This window comes from Lissotriton helveticus, chromosome 7, assembly GCF_964261635.1.
Source record: "Lissotriton helveticus chromosome 7, aLisHel1.1, whole genome shotgun sequence".
Lineage (NCBI taxonomy): Eukaryota > Metazoa > Chordata > Amphibia > Caudata > Salamandridae > Lissotriton > Lissotriton helveticus.
Window position 1 is genome coordinate 431868781 of NC_136068.1, and position 18335 is coordinate 431887115.

General features: G+C 48.0%; 1 protein-coding gene across 2 annotated transcripts in view; it reads right to left on the bottom strand.

Annotated features, from left to right (window-relative positions):
- CLN3 (CLN3 lysosomal/endosomal transmembrane protein, battenin) overlaps positions 1-18335 on the bottom strand; it is a 1158832-nt gene that overhangs the window by 414058 nt on the left and 726439 nt on the right. The gene's annotated exons all lie outside the window — the stretch shown is intronic.

Below are 18335 nucleotides of genomic sequence, written 5' to 3' on the forward strand. Positions count from 1 at the left end.
ATGTCGATTAAAAATAAGCGATGGCAAACCAAATCCATCTGGATTAATGTTCACAATAATAATAATGGATTTTTATTAGTGAATAAAGTCCAATTTTTTTTTTTTTACTTGTACTTTATTCATAATTGCACAAAAGGTTCAGTACATTTTGTCTCACCAGGTCAAGGAGCAAAGAAAAGAAAAAATAAGGATTATAATACAGTTCAGACTACCCGTGCAGCCTTCTACATTAGACCGGGTAAACTGTCAGTGCTCTCATCCGGGAGCCACAACAAAAAACACATACTTTTATATGAACTTGCTGTACAATTCCCATGGAGATAAACTTATTCAAGATAAAATATAGCAATAAAACAAGAAATAAACATTGCAGTGACAGGCAGATGGGTGCTATCTATGAGCCAGTCCAGCCTTCCGGGGCAGAGAACTGTCCGACCCGGGGTCAACCAATACAGGTTTGTGATCTATCCATGCCTAAGTAACGTCCGGTAGCACACACAGCCCCAGTCTCACACAGGTCCACACAACACAGGACAGTGGTTCACAGCTACCCCCATCATCAGTATTGCTACGGGCCATTCCCCTCTATGCATTTCCCACATCTGCAACCACCATGCAACATCAGTTAAACATTCAAGGGACCAATCTCTGGTGCCAACGTGGCCAAGGCGGATCAAGCTACCTGAGAGGGAGCTAACACTGCGTCCCCCAGCCCCTCATCCGACATCAGGCTCACCAACATATGTAGGGCTTAAAGTGGGAGGGGGTCTGAGCACCCCCAGTTTTTTTTGGGGGGGCTCGAAAGGGGTCTCTAGGGGGCTCTATTTTCGGGCCTCAAAGGTAGGGTGACCAGACGTACCATTTTTTTGGGTGTTTCGGGTGAGCATGCGCACACACTGCTTAAGCAAATCAAGCTAATGCGCTCCCAGTATCCCTGGGATCCCCACACCAGCTCAATCAAAGGCGCAACTAGAGTGCCCACAACTCCTTGGTAGTGTGCTTTCATCGCACCATTGTGTCGATCAATGGTCACTAAAGTGGGATCATTTAGCAGCTTAAACCACTTTGTGTGAAGAGCTGCCTACATTTTAATATCTCTTCTTTACTTCTGATCATGGGAAATTTGCCTGTAAAAGTCCAGTCAAACAAAAGTTAGACATGAAATAATACAAACGTGTTTGCACAAAAGGAAATTTTATGTGACCGCATCATAACGAGGATGTGACAGCCCTATTTTTCAAGTGTGAGAACAGCAGGCTGATTTTGTGTGCTGCGACGCTGGCCTGCACCATCACCCAGTTGTTTGGAACACGACAAGCCTCTCGGCGTGTTTACCACCAGTGTTAAAGCCACAGCAGGGCCTATTCAGTGTCCTGGCGACAACCACCCACTGGCATACCCACGGGGCGACGAAGGGGAGGAGGGAGCATTTGCACTGTTGAACAAAACGCCCGTGGGCCCAGTAGTAGGAAGTGTGGAGATGCAGGGTGTAGGAGGATGGATATCTGACTATGGTTACCCCCAACTTTTTGCCTGGTGTTTAGCTGGTTTTCGAATTAGTTGGCCTGGGATCCTGCTAATCAGGGCCCCAGGCTATCTGCTCTCTCTGTAAAATGGACTCCATGTACTTTAGGTACATACCTAATTGGATATTGGGTCACATTTGTGAGCCCCAGTATAGTGTACCATAGGTACCCAGGGCATAGGTGCATCCAAGGCCTACCAGGGGCTGCAGCATGAATTATGCCACCCCTGCCTGGCCATCCAAATTGACACAACTGGCTGATCACTCAGCTGGGGCAAGGTCATGTAATCACCCCTTGCTTAGATATAGTATTCCTATATCTAACCTTATATATAGACACATATGCACCTATAAGTCACTCCTATGGCAGGCCTTAACAATCCTGAAGGCAGAGTGCTTTGTTTTATGTGAGATGAGGCTCTAGCATGAGCTGAGCCTGTCTGCAGCTTTCGGAACCATGTCCTTATAGCTGTTCTATGATATAGCCATACCATATACTCTTAAGTGCATTATAATCCTCGCGGTTATTGCTAACTTTGGTTTGGCTTTATCAAAACATGTCGTGTAAGGTGTCATACGCTTTGGAATACTACCCCCTCGCCAGTTCTGGCGACGGGGGTAGCATTCCACCCTTCTAGAGGGAGAAGAAATGTTGTTCCTGTTAATCCCGGTTAGAGTTAACCAGAGCTTCAGCATCACAAAATGGATGCTGCTGCCACAGACACAAGTCTGATCTCCTGCTGCTGGGAGTCCTTCCAGCGAGGGAGGCTTGGACAATAGATTTCCTGCCTTGGGAGGTGCTAGCACCACCCCAGACAGGCCTTAGTGTATTGGGGCTGGGAGGGCTGAATGAAATGAGACACTGCCTGGGGCACACAAGGTGCTCCATGCATAGCCCGGTTCAAACCAGTTGCTGGGGCACTCCAGCCTCAAATCTGGCGCGAAACTGGACAAAGGTAAAGGGGTGTAACCACCCCCTTCCCTGGTCCCACCCATAGGAGGGACCTAGCAGGTAATCCAGCCCCTTTGATTAGTATAAAGGTAGGAGCTGAGTCTAGAGACTTTAGAGTTATCCTGAACTGAAACTTGAAATGAAACTCTGGACCTTCGACATTTTACTGCAACTAGAAGACTGAAGAATCTCCCTTGTGGCTAAGGAGTGACCAGCCTGTGCAAACAGGCACCAACAGCGACTTGCCGGTTTGCTTTGTCGACGCTCCCGCCAGAGCCCGACCACAGAGCCAGACAGGAACTGGACTTCCAGACTTCTCTGACCCCGATCCACAGCAAAGCTGAGACCCGTGGAGGCGACGAGAGACGTGGGACCGGACATCTTGGAAAACCTGCTTATTGCTAATTGTGCAGCTTCTGAGGCACCCTCGAAGTTGTGTATTGGAGATTGAGAAGCCCCACCCCCAAGCACCTTTTGTACCGATGCACAGCCCTCCACACTCACCGAGTGCCGCGTGGGGGCCTGCTTGTGTTTTTGTGCTCGACGCGCCTTTCCTGTCACTTGCCCGTTGGCTAGTCGCCTCTGTGAAGGGGAGCCCTTGAACTTACACCGCTTGCCTGGTTGCTCCAGGCTTGGTCCTGCTTCCCTGAAAAGGAGACGCCCCCCAGACCTTGCTGGTCTGAACAGAAGCCCATCTTCGATTCCTGCATGGGTTGCATTTGCCAAGGCCTGTTGACTCCGATCTGGAAGCTGACACCGCCGACAGCGAGATCCTTCGTGGGACAGTCTGTATCCAGCTCCTGGTTGTCGCCGACGCCTCCTGGTCCACGTGGCTGCAGAGACAAGCTTCGCATCTTCACCTGATCACACCCGACATCGCCTGGTTCCTTCCTGGTTTCTTCCTGGTCACTGGCTAGTGACCCAGACTCTGTCCCCTCTGCTTTCAGGTACTCTTCATCCTCGATCCACCCTTGGATCCAACCGGACATCTTCCTCCTGGTCGCCTGCAGCACCTTTTTACAGGTCTCCATAGGAGTCAGCGACGAAACCCGACAACTTGACACCTATGCACCCGGCTCCTGTGGGTGAGGTAACGCGAGTACTCCGGTGCTCCTGTGGGTATTGACTATCCAAGTGTCCTAGTTTTCAGTAGCTTTCTCCTAGTCCATCCGGAAGTGTCCTAAATCAACTAGTTTCTATCTTTTACGTTCCCATTGTATCCCTATGGTAACTCGCGTGTGTGTTTAGACACTGCACACGCATCCCGTGGGCCTGCTGCTTCCTAACCTTTGGTAGTCCAGTGTAGCCCCAGCGATCCCCTAGGCCCTAGGCCTACTCCCTGTTCATGACGTGGTTCTTATACCACTATTTTAGTATATGGTTTGCAACGCCCCTAGGGCTCGACTGTATTTTGTGCAACTTATTGTATGATAATTAAATAACTTATTATGTGCTTTGGCCTCTGACCTCATAAAGAGTTCAGAGGGGTTGTGTTAGTAATAAATACATATATATATTTTATATATAACCTGTGTGGTGTCCTTTCATTTGGTATTCAAGGGGTTACATATGGTAAAACAGCTGGCTTCACATGCTTTGTCCATGCTACCACTAGGATAGCTGGTCTATAAGGTTGACTTTACAACCATCACCATAAAGGTTGTTTGGACTGATACAGGGTGCCCACTAGAATAGTGGACATCACATATAAGGCCAACTTCTCACACAGGGGTGAAAAAACGACAAAGAATCATCAACATGCAAATGGTCTTTTAAAGACCTGTGAAGTACTCGGGTGCGGATGTGTGTGCGCCCGGGAAGCTGTCTCAGCCTGGGCTGCCACACAGAGGGGGGGAGGAGGGGGGTGGCTCCTCTGAGGATTCCTAGAGCTGACAGCTTGTCAGAGCAGGGGGTACTGCTACACTAGTAATCTTTATTTAGACCACGCCCCTACTTAGATAGGCCACACCCCTTCGAGGTTTGCCCCATCCCTTTTAGAGCACCCCTAGGTTTTTTTCCCCACTTAAAGCCCTGAACATATCCCCCCAAATCTCTAGGTTGCCTGCTGCGATTTAATCAGAGCGAACCTAGCATAGACGACACTCCTCAGGCACGCCCCATTCACTCAAATCAGCACTCCATTTATCCACCGGGGGGGGGGGGGTGTCCAGTGTATTGCATTGCGGCATTTAGCCAGCACGAGTCCCAGGAGGGAAAATGTGTCACATACGAAACCTGGTCTTGGGGACAACGAGAACACCCAGAAAATAATGCTTAAGTGAAGCCTCAACTTGGACTCCTGTAACTTCCCGCAGAACATGCAATACTTCTGTCCAGTTTATCTGAACCAGAGGGAGCCCAGAATTCCCCAACACTGGTGGTACGTCGAGGGGTGCACTGCGTTAAAACTGTATAATCGCTGAGGTGTCAGATATGAGCAATGCAAATAATAAATAAAGTTTAAAACAAGCGTTTCTGGCTACCTCCCGCACCTGCTCAATTGCTCACCATCCCTTCTCCTCTGTAAGTGGTAACGGCAGGTCTGCCAACCATCGATCTCAGAATTTTCTTTTTAAACATTTTTTTATTCATTGATCGTGCTCAGGAATAAACATTTCAGTTACATATTATTGATTCACATTTACAGGTTGTGTCGGTTATACAAATTATGCATTATACAACTGTCCACCTTAGCGTTCTTAAATAGTCAATTACGCAGGGGTTTGGTTCATTGGCCCCCTCATACTCTCTCCATCTTCACCTACCTACTATATGCCCCATATACTCGCCAGGGTCCCCAGACTTTTTCCAATTTCTTCGGGCACCCCCTACTTAGGTAGATCGTATGTTCTGCTTACGGACACCAGTCAAGATCAGATATCCAGTCTGCAACTCTAGGAGGGGGCAATCGCTCCCCAGTGTTTAGCTATCCTGCGTTGGGCTATCACAGCGGCCAGCTTCAGCCATAATTTCGTGTATGCGGGCCATGTTTCTACGCTCGATATCATTAACAGGAACCATTTTGGGTCAACTGGGACATTAACTCACATCACCTCCGCCAGTATTTTCCCAATACTTTGCCAATATGGCTGTAGAACTGGGCAGCCCCACAACAAGTGAAAAAAGGAACCCCCCCTGTCCGCATTTCCTGTGACATTGACATTGGTGTGTCCCAAAAGATGTAGTGTGGTTCGGGGGTAGTATTTAAATCAGCCGGAAACTGGCCCGAATTGCTACTTCCCTCAGTCCCAGTTTAGCTTCTGTCCATTCTTCCTCGTCTACTTACCCTAGGTCACTTTCCCAAAGGATTCTCAATGCCCCCAGAGGATCAGGTGAGTTATTAAGGATTTTCTTGTACATATTTAAGATGGCTCTGTCTGTCAGAGGGTCTGTCAGTAGTCTGTCCTCTAGCGGGGCTGCTTCCGTGAGGTTGTCCCTTCGCTGATGTGGTTCTTAAAGTCGTGTCCCAACTGGAGATATCTCAGCTATTCACCCAGACTCATTTTGTATTCTTGCTGCAGAACTGTGAATGTGATATAGGCTTGACCTCTCCACACATTCCCCAGTCTGTCTAGGCCCAGCAGCTTCCAACTACTGAAACTGTTTAGTCTGCCTACATTGTGGAATTGTTTGCTGTCCCAGAGTGGAGTCATTTCTGACAGCTTCCCCTCCCAACTCACATGCACAGTAGTTGCCTGCCATGCCTGTACTACCGTTCGTATAAGTGTCGGGAGATACTTATTCCCTCCCTTGCAGTATAGAAGGGATGGATACCCTCTAGGTCCCATGGCCACTCTATCTACCCTATAGGCTGGTTCTGCTCTGTCGGTAAACACCCAGTCATTAATGCACACCAGCTGTGATGCTCAGTAGTAGATTTCAATGTCTGGCACTGCTAGTCCCCTCTAGTAAACTCCTCTTTGCAATTTTTGTGAGGCTATGCGTGTGGGGCCTCCACTCCAATGCAGAGCTCTCAACCCAGTCTCGAGTCGCTGAAAGAATGATTTTGGAAGCTGGTAAGGGGTATGTTACAGGACATATGTGAAGCTATGTGAATCCCTAAGTATCTTGAACCTAACTCCCTATGTCTCGCTGCCTACTCGCGAAAAAGGTCACACTTTGGACCAGATTTTTTCATCATCTAAGATGGCAATAGACTGACCCCTCCCTATCATCTGGTATGATCATTTCCTGCTTAACATCCGAATATGTAAGGAAGCAGGGAGACCTTCTTATCAGTGCAAACCTAGTGCCAGCATACTGAGGCAGCACCACATTCCTTTTAGTGGCCATGTGGAGGAGGATGTTCGCTCACTTGAAGGCTGGCTCTTGGAGTGGGCTATGCAACTAGCTCCACCGAGAATGCAGGCAGCTAAAACAGGCCGTGCCTCTGGCCCTTGGTTCACGGAAGCACTAAGGAAGAGTAAGAGTGCATGTAAATGCCTGGAAAGATTATGGAGAAAGAACTTTGATCCCATAAAGAAAACTACTTATAAACTGGCCTTGAAGGCCTATTACGCCAAAGTTCGAGAGGGGAAAAAACTCTTTTTGGCCTAAACAATTGAACAAGCTGGGAACAGAAGCCTGGAATTGTTCAAAATTGTCAAGGCCTTTTGCTCCCCGAACGTAATTAAGCACCCTGGTTGCACACATTTTTGGGAATCAAAGCATAGATGCCCGCACACGTCCTAGTTTCCCTTTCTAGTAAAGTCAAAAAGGTGCAAAAAAAGGGGGGCTGGAGGCACAATCCCCTATACCTCCAATAAATGGGACGCTGGTCGTAATGCAACCAGCATACCCAAATTCAACTACAAAGAATAGCCCATCACACTTTTACAAACAAATGGTAACAATTATACAATCAAATGCACAATAGTGTTCCAAAGAAGAGTCGTTGTTGTAATTATTTTCGATTTCATCCTTTATTTTTCTTTTGTTAAAACCTTTGAAACCGCCAACGCGTTTCGTCCTTTACAAGGACTTCTTCAGGGCTTATAGTATGTATCTGTAGCGCTGTAATCTAATGATTCCTCATATATTAAGACCAAGTGGTTTTTAAAATCAATTTGTAAAATTCCACATTGGGATCTGTTATGCGCCAGGTAATTTTCTTTGTTGAATATGTGTCCGAAATAGTATGGTTCCGGCAGAACGGTCCTCCACAGTGTCGCTGCCGGAAACTGTGGAATTTTACAAATGTGGAATTTTACAAATTGATTTTAAAAACCACTTGGTCTTAATATACCCCTCCCCCGCCTACTCTGACGTAGATGAGACTCTCTTAGAGTTTCCCCCTATTCCCATGACCACGTCCCGTAAAATAATGCTAGCACTGAAATCTGGCTCCCCCTTGGCTTCTTGCCCGGCCAGAGTGCTAGCCTCGACTGCGAATGTGATCAATCCAGCAGTGAACCTGGTCCTGAATCTTTCTCTATCTGAGGGCTTGATGCCAGAGTGTTGGAAACACGGACAAATCTTGCCACTTCTAAAAAAAAAAACCCGGCAGACCCTTCTATAGTCAGCAACTACAGGTCAATAACGTTGCTGCCATACTTCTCCAAGACTTTGGAGAAGTATTTGAACACTGTGCTCACTGATTTTATAGAGACTACCCATGCATCCTAGCCAATCTGGGTTCAGAGCTAATTATAGTACGAAGACAGTGTTATTGGAAGTCTTTGACAGCATTAAACCACTCTGGACAGCGGTGGGAAAGTGGTACTGATACTGCTGGACCTTTCACCGGCTTTTGATACCGTGCCCCAAGATGGACTTCTGCACAGACCTCAGAACTGTGGTATCGGGGGCACGGTTCTCAAGTGGTTCGCCTCCTTCTTGGAAAGCCGCCAGCAAACCATATGGTCCCTCCCTTTCACCGCCCCTATCCCTTCTATGAGGGTTGGAGTGCCACAAGGTTCGGGTCTGAGCCCATCTTTGTTTAATCTATATATGGCTCCCTTGGCACTCCTGGCAGAGCATCATGGGGCAAAAGTCATATCTTACGCTGACGACACGCAGCTGCTGTTTACCTAGGAGAGAAATGCTGTGTTGAGCGGAAATGATATTAACATTGCCTGTCCAAGGTGTTTTCCCGGTTCAGGCAAAACCAACTGTTATGCAACTCCGATAGGCCTGAAATCATTAGTGTCTGCAATAGCCCCGGCATGGAATTGCGTAGTTGGTGGCCTCAGGACACGTCCCCCCCCTACTTGTCCCGTTACTACCATAAAAAATCTTGGGGTAAAAATGGATGCAGATATGTCCATGAAGGCACAAGTTCAATCTGTGGCAGCCACTTGTTTCGGGCTACTGAAAATGATGAGGAATTTTCTCCCTCTCCTCTCGGTTTTTCATAGGAAAACTGTGATTCAAGCCTTGATAACATCTAGGCTTGACTACGCTAACGTTCTGTACCTCAGCCTCCCTGACTACCTACTGGGAAGCTTGCAGGTGGTACAGAATGCAGCAGCAAGGGTCATCCTATTGGTTGACTTCTGAACTCATATGACACCTCTTTTGGTGTCCCTGCACTGGCTTCCGATGCGGAAAAGGGTGATTTTAAGGCCCTGGTACTAGTCTTCAAAGCCTTGCATAATGTCGGAGCCCCCTACATTAGGAGCAGAATCCAGCCCTATGCTCCTACCAGAACCCTGCGATCCTAAAACTAGAGGCTGTCTTTCGTGCCAAAATTTACACGCTCACGGTTGGACGGATGCTCATACCCGGTAACCGCTGCCAAGCTTTGGAATAGCTTGGCAGGAACAAGTTCTCCTCATCTTTAGGAGAAAGCTAAAAACCTGGATGTTTCAATAAGAGTCGAGGCACCCATAGCCGCTTCCAACTGTTCTGTCAATAGGGTTAAGTCAGTGCCTGGACACACTCAGGAGTAGCCGTGTGCTTTACAAATACCCTATAATATAACAACGTAACATATAGCAATCTGGTGAGGGCCATCGCCTTTAATTGGTCCGCTCAGCCCATTAATGTGAGGGGAAATGCTTTCCAGCGTCAGCACCAAATCTAATCAGCTAGGAAGCTGGCTCTGTATATACTATACCAAAGTGAGGTAGGCAGGGGTAAACTTAGATAGCACCTCACTCTCTATTTGTGGTAGTGTGGTCTAGCAGTAAGGCAGTATCAGAGGACAGTGTTAAGCATTTGTTGCACACACTCAGTCAGCAAATGAATTCACACACTCAAAGACTGAACTTCAGAACAATTGTTTTTGTATAAAAATATTCTTTTATTTTATTTTCTAGAACCAAGCAAGCCTGGCACAGGTAAGTGATAAGTATTTTGCAGTAAATATACAGTTGTAATACAGTTTGGATGTGTAATAGTATATGCACTTTGTTATGACTTACAGTATGGTTAAGAGAAATGCAATACTTTGTAAATACAGTACATGGACTTGAATGGGCTTTCAGTAAAATTACAGGCAAGTTACTTTTGAAATTAATTTTCTTACTCAGAGTTGTATACCTGGATACTACTCTGGGACATTTCCTGCAAACAGGTAAGTAAAATCGTTTTTTGTCCAAGAAAACAGTCAATGTTATCCTATGGAGGAAACTAGTTTATCGGTTTTGAGGTAGGTATTTGGGAGTGGGAGTTGAGGTTCTGAGGGCAGACTCAGGGGTCCCCCAGGGTCAAGGATGCGCTCTAGTTACACCCTCAGAGGCACTAGGTGCAAAGTGTTGAGGCCCAGTGTTATCCAATAGGGGATAGGGGGCCTCCGGTTGGTGGCTGTCGGCAAGCAGGCCACTTGGTTGTGGGAGCAATGCTCCTGGACTTCAACTTAGGGCAAATGGGGAAACAAAGTAACACCAAAGGTGCATCCTCAGCGGCACTAGGGCAGATGGGTGCAGGGTGCTGTATTGACGTCAGGCGGCGTGTTGCTTTCAATGGGAAAGCTTCTGTTTGCAAAGGCACTGCAGGCTTGGGGACAAAGGTCTTCTGGGTGCGACTACCACTTTGAGCGGTAAGTTGGGAACTTAGGGTTTGGTTAAGCACCGTCGGTTTGGGCACATCAGGCTGTGGGGCATCGGGTGCAGGGGTGTCTTTTGAGGACGGATCTTCTTACCAGCTCCTGGTTGCGGATAGGGGGACCTTCTGGATTTAAGCTGCAGGCGTCGGCTGGAGGCCTGAGGCAGGTCAGGGGTAGCCGGATCTCGGGTCAGGATCGCTGGGGTGACCTCCTCATGGTGTTTGCCCACTCGAGCTCGGGCCGTGGACGGCTGGTGCAGAGTGGGACGGATACGTGGTGTCCGGCCGGAGCCAGAGGTTGCAGATGAACAAATCCGGTGTTTATGGGAGACAACGTCGTTGTAGTTAAAGGCAGGCAGGTCCTCCACGGTTTTCGAGGTTGCTGGCTGCAGGACACACTGGGATTTTGCCGGAGCAGGCTCGAGGGGGAGACAGGCTGGTAGGGCTGGGGCCAAGTCAGTGGTATCTACCTCTTGTTAGCTGCAGCACGGCTGTTCGGCCGTCCTTCTTCTTCTTGTAGTTTCTTCCTGTCTGAGGAAGCAAGGTTCAGGGGGGCCCCTAAATACTAGATTTAGGGGTGTTACAGGTAGGTAAAAGGTAGGGACCAATGGGTCCCTTGCCTGGGGTGGGTACACCACCTTTTATGCCAATTTCCAGTGGGAGGGGGGCATGAGCCTGTCCCTGGCTGGATGAGTTCCCCCATCTTCAAGATGGCGTGGAGTTAGAGTTGTGCTTCATCTCGCCTCCCCCACCTGAGGGGTGGAGTTGGCAGAGGTGGGCACACCACTCTTCCTCACTTGTTTTTCCCGCAAGAGTGAGAAGTGTGGCTCAATGGTTAGAGCGGCAGACCCTGATGCAGAGGTCTAGCCCGGAACCAGGGTTTAATTCCCCGCCTCGGCGGGTCTTGAGCTCAAAATTCCACGGACCTGATAATTCTCGCCTCGGTGCCTATTCCAATCATGGAGTCCCACTCTGCAACTCTGGGCAATAGCTTGCTTAATCTCCACAACGGCCCCCACAACGCTAAGGATGCCTGGCCTCCACCTTGGGGGTGCCCAGGAGTGGACACCTCACAGGGAAAGCCAGGATGGGTTCCACAGCGGTATTCGTACAAGCGCCTTGAGACCCTTGCAGGTGAGTAGTGCGCTATACAAGTATCAATTTAAAAGTTCTCCCACCCACAGTAGGGGTCAGAACCAATGAGGACCAGTTGCTGAGAGCAGCAAATGGCCTGGGGTAGCTCACAAAGGAGGCAAGCCTTTTAAACTTCCCCTTCATGAACCCTGCCCATCCTAGGGGAGGAGGCTTGGCACCTCCTCCCAGGATGTACATTGTTTCGGGGCCCAAGGAGCAGCAGGTTCTCGACCCAGGGGTCCAGAAACATGTCTGGTGGTGGCAGCTGAAAGGAGCCACTCGCCTGGACACTAGTGGTAGGTTAGTTTTCAGGGGGCATCTCTAAGATGCCCTCTGTGTGCATTTGTCTATAAATCCCACACTGGCATCAGTGTGGGTTTAATGTGCTGAGAAGTTTGATACCACACTTCTCAGTTTTCAGTCTAGCCATTATGGGGCTGTCGAGTTCGTAATGATAAACTCCCAGCACCATATACTCTTAATGGCAGCACTGCACTTACAATGTCTACGAATGGACTTAGACACTGTAGGGGTACAGGGCTCATGTACCTGTACCCCCACCACTGGTATTGTGCACCCAGCTAGAGGGGTGAATGACCTATGCCAGGGAAGTGGGTTGCAGGCATGGCCCACAGAGATGTGGGCCATGCCGACTCTTCACTTTATTCTGCACCAAAACACGTAGCCTGCAAAGGCAGTGTGTGAGTGTAATGGTACAGGACCTTTAAGGGTGGCACAATAAGTGCTGTAGCCCTTAGAGGCCTTCTCTGGTCACAGTGCCCTAGGTACCAGTGGTACCATTTACCAGGGGCTGATCTGTGGCTAGAGATGCTAATTGGGTTCGTTTTGGGGAAAGAACACAGGCCCTGGGAACCTGATTGGCAGGGACCCTGGGCACATCAAGTCAAAATGCATCAGTAGTCTGGCAAAAAGTGGGGGGGTTACTGCAACAGAAACCCACTTTCCTACAGCTGTCTTTCAACGTTCCTATGGTAGAATTCTTGCGAGTTACTAGTTATGTTTATTCCTAGGGATTGAATTCTTTGGTCTCGATTGGTACTGTACATTGCGTTTTGAGTTCCAGGGTGCCCCTTGCCAGAGGGAAAAGTAACGATTTGTCCCAATTTATCCGATAACCCAAATAGTCCCCATAGATACGGAAGATTTGAAGTATTCTGTCTACGGACTGCTTTGGTTTTCTGACGTGGAGCAAGACATCATCTGCATATAGGGAGATACGTTCTTGCCATTCCTCCCCTATTGGTATGCCCCAAATCAGTGGATCTTGTCTTACCCAAGCTGCAAGGGGTTCTAGGGCCAGGGCGAAGAGCAGGGGGGGTGAGTGGGCAACCCTGTCTAGTTCAATTTTGTAGAGAAAATACTCGTGAAACTGCCGCATTGACTCTCACCCCGGCGAGGGGTTGGCTATATAGGAGTCTTACCCATCCAATAAAATTAGGTCCGAAACCCAACTGGTCCAGCATTGCTTGACCAACTAGCCCCCATGAAGCTAAAAAAAAGCAGAACCATTCCGTCCAGATCATGGTTCAACAATGACATCTAGATCACGGACATCGGAAGTACCGAACGAGCAGAACCCCCGACCCAGAGCACGACATCCTGGAAACGAAGGAAGCCTGAATTACATGAACTCCTATCCGGCATATGTACTGACATTAACACGTTAAGAGCATATATACAACAAAGAACTCCTATCCAGCATATGTACCCACATTACTGCGTCAAGAGCATATTTAAAACAAAGAAACAGATTACGGCACTTGACATGTCCGCTGGAATTCGAATAGAAAAATAGGATTTTGCCCTGAGTGTTATAAATAATAATCGTCGGATATTTGAGAGTCAGGCTACTTCAACAAAGACTCCATGGAAACGTTTTTATTGCAACTTGACCTAATTCATTGAATTCAACACGTGATTGAGTGCGCTGAAAGTCATTTGCATAAATAAATCAGCATAGCAGAATCGATACCAATGAAATATTAGCTGCCTGCGTAGGAACCAAATTTTCTGTGTTGATTCCACAACGTGACATTTATGATGTCATATCACATTTTTTGTTTATATGTAATGTACGAATGACGGTCACCTGACGAAGGCTTTTGGGCCGAAACGCGCGTAGTTCTATTCAACCGCATTGCCTTCATCAATTGTTCCAACGACTGAATATCTCATATATCACTTGTGTATTTTGTTTTTGATATTGTGGTTATGTAATTTTTCTGTTTACACTGATTGTCCTTGCACTTTTCTAGTTGTAAAAAAATTTTTCTTCACAACATTTGAATGTCATTTATCATATATACAAATGTTTTTAGTGTAAAAAATGAAATGAATAAGTAAAAGAATTATAAACAAAAGAAAAAAATAACATGAAAATATACTATAACCAAAATAAAAAGATTTAAGAATTTTTTGATAAATCACTGCTTCAGCACATACTTATTTGAATGTTGTAGAGGGTACATTATTAGATGTTGATTTAGGGTCTATATATGCCCTTGGAGTTTGCTACACCTTTTCTCTACATAGTTTATTTTCCCTACGAGTAGCTAACTCAGTACATTGTAGGGGCCCCCTTTTTTCCACTCAACAATGACATTAACTCCGAAAGGAGAGAAGTAAGAGACACAGAAAGACACTGGAGGAACAATCCTACAACCACCCTCCGAGAACAACTCAGAACAGCTCGCAGGAAGTATAACAACCACATAAAGAACAAAAAATCTTCGTTCTTCCGTGCCGCACTGGATACTGCAAAAAACAGGCCCAAAGAGCTATGCAACATCATCAGGCAACAAACCTCCAAGCCCGCTACTTCTTCAATACAGGCGTCCAAAGAACTTCGCAACAATTTTGCTAACTTCTTTAATGACAAGATCACTAAGATTGAACTCTCACTAGACAACAACATCACCGCCCCCCCTCACAAAGTACAACTCGTCGGAGGTAGATGACTTCGCCTCCTCTCCCTCTACCACACCCTGGCTAATCTTCCGCCCCATGCAGGAAACCGAGATAATCAATCTCATCTCCACCGTCAAACCCTCATCTCATATCCTAGACCCCATCCCACCCAATTGACCAAAAAGCTGAAGCTCTCCCTTGCACCGCTCTGGTGCACAATCATAAGCAGCGCCATGAAAAATGGAGTCGTGCCAGATTGCCTCAAAGTTGGGCAAGTCACGCCTCTGTTGAAAAAACTCTGCCTCAATACAGAGAATCTAAATAACTTCAGACCGATCTCTAACCTCCCTCTTCTGTCCAAAACTCTAGAAAGATGCGTACTCCAACAACTAACCCAACACGTAGACAATATCAAACTTCTCAACGACCATCAGTCTGGCTTCAGAAAAGGCTGCAGCACGGAAACCGCGATCCTTAATATCATCGACGACATCCACAATTCACTCGCCTCAGACCAATGCTGTCTTCTCATTCTCCTTGACCTATCGGCAGCATTTGACCCGGTTGACCACAAACTTCTCATTAGAACTCTTCAAGAAAGAGCTGGTCTTGGCCAAGTGGTCCTCCAATGGTTCTCCTCTTTCCTACAAGACCGCACCCAAAAAAATCAAAATCAAGAACTTTACGTCCGAACTGCATCCAGTCAATAAGGGAGTTCCCCAAGGCTCAGTGCTCTCTCCGCAACTTTTCTACATTTACATGGAACCCCTCACCAAACTACATAAAAAAGCCAACTTCCGCTTCCATCTTTATGCAGACGATACCCAGATCTACTTGGAAACCGCATCCATGAGGGACATTCAACGACTCAATGATGTACTGAGAGATGTCCAACAGTGGCTGTCAAGTAAGCACCTTAAACTAAATCCCAACAAAACCGAAGTACTCCTCATCTCAAACAAAGAGGAGAACCCCCAAATTGCTGAATGGTTACAAGGTATTCATGCGCTCAACGGCGACCTCACCTTGGCCGGATCAGTCAAATCTATAGGCATCATGCTAGACCCGAAACTCGGCATGTCCATACTCAGCTAAAAGCGCCTTCCTTAACCTAAAACTATTGAACAAAATAAAACCTTTCACCCCTCCCAATGATCTCAAATAGGCCACCCAAACATTGGTACTATCAAGACTGGAAAACGGAAATGCAGTCGTCTCAGGAATAGCAAAATCACATCTTGCCCCTCTCAAAACAACCCGTAACGCGGCAGCCAGAATGGTCACCGTAATCAAGAAATTCGACCACATCTCTCCTGCACTCAGAGAACTCAAGTGGCTCCAAGTAGAAATGAGGGCTAGTTTTAGAACAGCCTGTCTCACTCACAAAGCCTTGCACACGGGCAAACCCGAATATTTGGCGGCTAAGCGCAAAAAAGCTGGTCAGGCCAGAAACCTCAGAAGCTCGAACTCTCTTCTACTCATCTCGCTGAAAACTGGAAAACAAAAAACTGCAGCTCGATCCTTCGCCTGGAGTGAGCCCAAAATCTGGAACTCCATTCCCCCACACATCAGAACTATCCCCTCCTTTGTAAAATACAAGAGTCAACTCAAAGCCCTGTTCCTAGACCGCTCCCTAGGGAACCTCGAGGAGCAATCGGAACCCGAAATCAGGTCTGATGTCAGCAAGACATCGAAGCAGAACTTTCCGCCGCCGACCTCCCTATTATTGTTCTTTGAGATTACCTGCATTGTATCTTATGTAAAGCGCTCCGATACCCCGGGTCTGGCCAGCGCTATAAAAAACTTCTTAAATAAAAAATAAAAATAGGTAGTTTCATTCTACACTGTCAAAGGCCATCCTGGCATCTAGGGACAAGAGGGCCTTTGGGTCTGACTCTGCTATGGAGACTTTATGTAGGACCCCAAACAGTCAGCAAAGGTTAAGGCTTGTGCTTCTGTGGGGCATAAATCCCAATTGATCTGGATGTACGAGTGAGGTGATAACTGTCGCCAAACGTGTGGAGAGGGCCTTTGCCAGTACTTTTGCCTCGTAGTTTATTAAGGAGATTGGTCAATTTTACCCACATTTTTCTGGGGGGTTGACCTCCTTGTGGATTACTATGATAACTGCCACTCTCTGGTCAGGAGGAAGGACCCCTCAGTCTCTGGCATCTATGAACATTGTAAGTAGGTGTTCTGCCATCTTATCAAGCATCGACTTAAAAAGTTCGACCGGCAGACCATTCGGTCCCACCGCCTCACCTGACTGCAATGCAGGTGTTGTAGCTTTAAGTTCTGCTACAGTCAAGTCACTTTCCAACATTTCTCTATCTGCCTCAGATAATGTGGGCATTCGTATGTCTCTGAGGAACTCCTTACAATCGTCCCTGGTCTTAGCTGATAAGGAGGCATAAAGCGACTTGTAGTATTTAGCGAAGGCCTCTGCAATTTCTTTGCCAGTCTCATGTCTGTGGCCTCTTCATCTATTAATCTGGGGACTCACTTATACTTGGTTCTTTTTTTGTCCAACCATGCTAGGCGTTTGTTCGCCTAGTCCCCTACATCATTACATTTTGCTGTGTGGGACACCCCCGCGCCGCACGGCCACCAGCTGCTGCGTGTGCCCCCGGCCTGCCCCCTGCCTCGCTGCCTGCCTCGTTGCCGGTTGCCGGCTGACTCCGCTCCGGTTGTTTTTTTCCTTTGTTTTGACTGTAAATTGTGCCTGTTTAGTATTTCTCGTCGTGCCTGTGTTTTAGTTGTTTTTTGCCTTGTTTTGACTGTAAATTGTGCCTGTTTAGTTTTCCTCGTCGTGCCTGTGTTTTAGTGATTTTTTGCCTTTGTTTTGACTGTAAATTGTGCCTGTTTAGTATTTCTCTTCGTGCCCGTGTTTTGGTCTCCTTCCTTGTTGTCCGCCTACCTCGCCGCCCCCCGCTCTCCCTTCCCGCCACCGCCGCTTTCCCCGCCCCTTTTTCTATTCTGTACCCTCCCCGCTTCCGCCTCCCAGCTGCTCCGCCCACCCGCGCACTTGGCCTTAAATGGCGTCCGTGCAGCGAAGGTGAGTGTGACCCACTTGTGGGACACCCCCGCGCCGCATGGCCACCAGCTGCTGCGTGTGCCCCCGGCCTGCCCCCTGCCTCGCTGCCTGCCTCGTTGCCGGTTGCCGGCTGACTCCGCTCCGGTTGTTTTTTTCCTTTGTTTTGACTGTAAATTGTGCCTGTTTAGTATTTCTCGTCGTGCCTGTGTTTTAGTTGTTTTTTGCCTTGTTTTGACTGTAAATTGTGCCTGTTTAGTTTTCCTCGTCGTGCCTGTGTTTTAGTGATTTTTTGCCTTTGTTTTGACTGTAAATTGTGCCTGTTTAGTATTTCTCTTCGTGCCCGTGTTTTGGTCTCCTTCCTTGTTGTCCGCCTACCTCGCCGCCCCCCGCTCTCCCTTCCCGCCACCGCCGCTTTCCCCGCCCCTTTTTCTATTCTGTACCCTCCCCGCTCCCGCCTCCCAGCTGCTCCGCCCACCCGCGCACTTCGCCTTAAATGGCGACCGTGCGAACGCGCAGCGGTCACGCGCAGCGGGCGCGCCGATTGTGCGCCGAAGGTGCGCAAAAGGTAAGCCCGTCTGCGCGCGACCGGATCGCGACCAGCGCCAGGACCCCTGGTCCACGAAGATCCCGACCGACCCGCCTGACGTACTCCGCCGCCACCCTCACCGCTCTCAACACCGGCCGACTCCCAGAATGCCATCAAGCCACTCCAAGACGTACCCACGGACCTTTCAGCTGCCACGCCTGCAAGTTCTCCTGCATCCGGACCTGCCCCG